General features: G+C 43.6%; 1 pseudogene; it reads left to right on the top strand.

Annotated features, from left to right (window-relative positions):
* The first annotated feature begins 263 nt into the window (after nt 1-263).
* LOC119279890 lies at nt 264-1,514 on the top strand (annotated as a pseudogene).
* The last annotated feature ends 2,947 nt before the right edge of the window (nt 1,515-4,461 follow it).

The raw sequence follows: 4,461 nt of genomic DNA, 5'->3' as shown, positions 1-4,461 counted from the left end.
CCGCCCTCACTCTCCCCTCGTCTCCCTCGTCCTCGACCAACCTCGCGTCCCGTGGGGCTCTCGCATCGCCGCATCAGAGCACGCGCGCGCGCGACACCGTCCCCGCCTCGCTTGCTCGAATCTCATTGCGTTTGTGCGGGTTCGTGCAGGCCATCCAAGACGGCGGGGCCATGTTCGCCTCATCTGTGGGGACGAAGGCGGCGGCGGTTGTCAGGAAGATGGTGAACCTCAGCTCCCCTCCGCGGCGGCGCTACAACAGCAAGATGGTGAAGGGACGCACCGGCCAGCGTGTGAGGCTCTACGTCCGCGGCACCATCCTCGGATACAAGAGGTGAGAAGCTCCCTCCACCGGCGCGGCTCTGCTCCTTCTCCCTCGCGTGGGTATCTGAATTCCTGGTCTTGGTTGGGCGCGCAGATCCAGGCAGATCCAAGTGAACACCAGGGAGGATGTGGCCTGGTACGGCGGCAAGAGGATGGCCTGCGTCTACAAGGCCAAGACCAAGCAACGACACCAACTACCACTACATCTGGGGCAAGGTCTCCCTCTCCCACGGAAACACTAGCGTCATCCGCACCAAGTTCACCCTCGCTGAGGCCATGGTGAGTTGTTGGGTCGAACTTCTCCGGTTGTCTGTTTCGGTGGCATGCATAAGATTTAAACAAACTAAATTGAGCTATATACCTTCTGTGATATCTAGTTCTATGCCACTATTTATGGAGTTGTGAGACTTGTCGTGTGTGTATTAGACCCCGCTTGCTTGTTCAGGGGATATTTAGGGTCGAGATAGTGTCACACATGTGATTGGACTGCAGCAAGTCTGAAACTGTAGACTCTACTTCATGTTGTTGTTATTTCTTGAAGCCTTGAATAGCTAAACTTGGGCACCACGTACGTCTCCTCCCTGTAATTTGATGTACTAACTTGTGTTGCCTGCTGAGTGCTGATGGTATTAGGTTCATTATGTTGCTGTAGCATGTGTCTGAAACATGGACAAATAATGGGCACCCTTTAGGGTATTCTGTGACCCTCTTTAGTTCAACTAAATGAACTAGTTTGAAGTCTGAACCTCTCTTCTGTACTCCATGTTTACTGAATTTCACTGAATTTACTGAATGTGCATGTGAATCTCAAAAGTATCCATAGTGTGTGTGTGTGTGTTCGAGTGTAGGAGTGCAAATGGGCACCCTTTAGGGTATTCTGTGACCCTCTTTAGTTCAACTAAATGAACTGGTTTGAAGCTCTAGTATGCTTAGAGTGACTGGTTTCATTAGTCTCTTAATCGACAAGTTAACTGGACTATTTTGCTGTATTTCCATCATACACCTTTGATTTATTTAGTGACTGCAGACTGTGATTATACAATAGAAGTAGTTAGTATCTCTGTAGACTACATATTATACAGTAGAAGTAGTTAGCCAATTTCTAGGGGCTGTCTGTTCACCTGTTAGTATCTCTGTAGACTGTACATGCTTCAAATGGGGATGGCTTTTATGCTCCCTTGAATGCATTTTGATCTTAGTAGTACTTACCACACAGTAACAAAATAAGCAGCAGCCTGAGCTTTCAGGTTCAGGGTTTCTCTTGTTTTCTTGATTCATTTATACTATATGATTCAGGTTTTATACTTTGCCAGTAGGTAGCTCATACTGCCCGCTTGCTTCTGCTTTGAATATTGTGGTCTGCATGCTTTAGTCATTGTGCCCTTAGTTCTTTTTTTGTAGGGAGCTATGCTTATCATCAGAAATTCTTGGTGATGATGTTATTCCTCTTTTGGTTCATGTGTTGCAATTATATACCACATAATTCTACACCATGTGGTGCACTTAAGTATCTTAGTGACTTCATTTGATGTGTGTATTTCTGTTAATTTTAAGCTTATGTTGCTGTGAAAATGTACCTCACTGACCGTCTGTCTATTTATTGTGTACTTCTTACATGAGGAGGTGACTAGTGATGCGGCGCGCCAAGCAGCAGTAGGGGAAGGGGGTCTCCTGATCAAGGAGGCGGAGGAGTAGGGGCATGCCCAGCCGGCAGCCCTGTCCTGCTCGTGGGGAGGGGCAGGAGGGGTCTGCTCCTCTGCTTCCATTGCGATCGTGGCAGGTAGCTCCTCCATCTCCCTCCCCCTCTTCCCTGATAGCGTACATCACAATCTTGTTAATTGTTATTGTTATTGCGATCACAATCTTGTTAAGATGCATCTGTGGTGGTGGTCTTCTGGCCACCACAATCTTGTTAATTGTTATTGCGATCATCTTTCTTTTCGATGAACTATGCCACAATATGTGTTTTGCAAGGTTTAGTGGCTACTAAGTTTTGATTATTTGCAACTTGTATGTCCTTGTTGGTTTATTGTACGTTCTAAAAAGCTGTGAATAGTCTTCACTTATATAGCCAACACCTTTATTTTGTTTTGTTTTGTTCTGTGCTCACTAGTGATACCTGACTAAGGTTCCCTGAATATAGGAGTAGACTGTAGGTGAAGAAAAATTATAACCTGAAAGTAATCATATGTACTACTCCCTCCGTCCCATAATATAATTATTGGTACATAATTTTCTTTACTTATACACACAGAATAGATAGAGGTGACATGTGGTTATATTCTGTTGTACATATACTTCAGAATTTAGTCCCTATCTGCTTTGTATATTTGTTTTTATTTTGTTTCTAACTCTTTTGGTTTATTGTTAGATGCCTTGGTTCAGCCTCTACAAACATACCCGAAAATGGTGTTTCCTCTCATTTACAAGAGCTCCAACAAAGTGAACTAGGAAGTATATTTGAAGTTCTAAGCCGTATAGCAAAGAGTTATATGTTCTGTCTTATGTGTAATAGACTGGAAAGATTTGAATAATATTGTAATAGACTATGTACAGATTGTAGTTGACTTATTTATCCTTCTTTGACGAACTACATTTGTTATGTTCTGTTTGAAATATTCATTATGTGGTTTCAAAGCGTGTGAAATGGAACCTGACTCATGGAGCCCACTTATGAAATCACTTTTGAATTTTCTGTCACGTTGGTCTAATGTGTGAGATTATGGCAAGTGGTATCCATATGATTGGTGGGACCAGCAACAAAATATAATGGCCTAGGCCCAAACAAATGTTAAAAGGCCATGACCAAGAAATAAATAAAAGACTGAATTGTTGGGCTTGGACCATGAAGTCTGACAAAAAATTGACAGGAAAAAATATATAGAAAGGCTGAATTAATGGGCTCGGCCCATGTAAAACACCCAATTGGACCGGGCTGAATCTTGTGCCACATCAGCTTGCCATGCTGGATGCCTACGTGGCCTGGGGAGGTTGCTAGTGACCAAAACACCACAGTGGACATATTTTGGTCATAAACGTCTTCGACCATTCCAGAAGAAAGGTCGCTATAGTCAGTTTACGACCGCCAGCTTTTGACCTTCTCTTTTTGGTCACAAAAAGGTCGCAAATGAAAAACCACGACCTTTCAGTGACCAATAGTCAAGGTCACAAGTTGACATATTTCTTGTAGTGGTCTGTTCAGAAACAAAGAGCATGCCAAGTTGATACAATGGCACAAAGAAGACCGTAAGAAAGACGATAAGTTGAGAGAACCCGCTGATGGGTCGCGGTGGAGAAAAATTGAGAGAAAGTGGGGGGACTTTGCAGGTGATGCAAGGAACATATGGTTTGGTTTAAGTATAGATGGCATTAATTCTTTTGCGAGCAGAGCAGCAATCACAACACCTTGCCTGTGACTCTATGTATCTATAATCTTCCTCCTTTGTTGTGCATGAAGCGGAAGTTCATTATGATGTCAGTGCTCATCCAAGACCCTAAGCAACCAGGCAACAACATTGATGTGCACCTAAGGCCATTAGTTTAAGAACTTTTACAGCTGTGGAATGAAAAAGGTGTACATGTGTGGGACGAGCACAAACAACGGGAATTTGACCTACATGCATTGCTGTTTATAACCATCAATGATTGGTCTGCTCTTAGTAACCTTTCAGGACATACAAACAAGGGATACCATGCATGCACACACTGTTTAGATGATACCGAAAGTATACATATTTGGACAAATGCAGGAAGAATGTGTACCTGGTGCATCATCGATTTCTTCCGACCAAACATCTCTTAAGAAAAAAGGCAAACATTTCAAAGGTGAGGCAGATCACCGAAAGAAGATCGTCCTTCATACTGGTGATGACATACTTGATATAGTCAAGGATTTACAAGTAATCTATGAAAGGGTCTTGGCGGACAATCTATTCTGAATGACGTTGAGGGACGCGCACCCATGTGGAAGAAGAAATCTATATTTTGGGACGTACCCTATTGGAAAGACCTAGAGGTCCGCTCTGCAATCGACGTGATGCACGTGAAGAAGAATCTTTGTGTGAACCTGCTAGGCTTCTTGGGCATGTATGGGAAGACAAAAGATACACCAGAGGACCAGCAATGTGTGCACGAAAAAGA

Source organism: Triticum dicoccoides, chromosome 3B (genome assembly GCF_002162155.2).
Source record: "Triticum dicoccoides isolate Atlit2015 ecotype Zavitan chromosome 3B, WEW_v2.0, whole genome shotgun sequence".
NCBI lineage: Eukaryota > Viridiplantae > Streptophyta > Magnoliopsida > Poales > Poaceae > Triticum > Triticum dicoccoides.
Note: the sequence above shows the minus strand (reverse complement) of the source record. Positions and strands in the feature narration are given on the sequence as shown.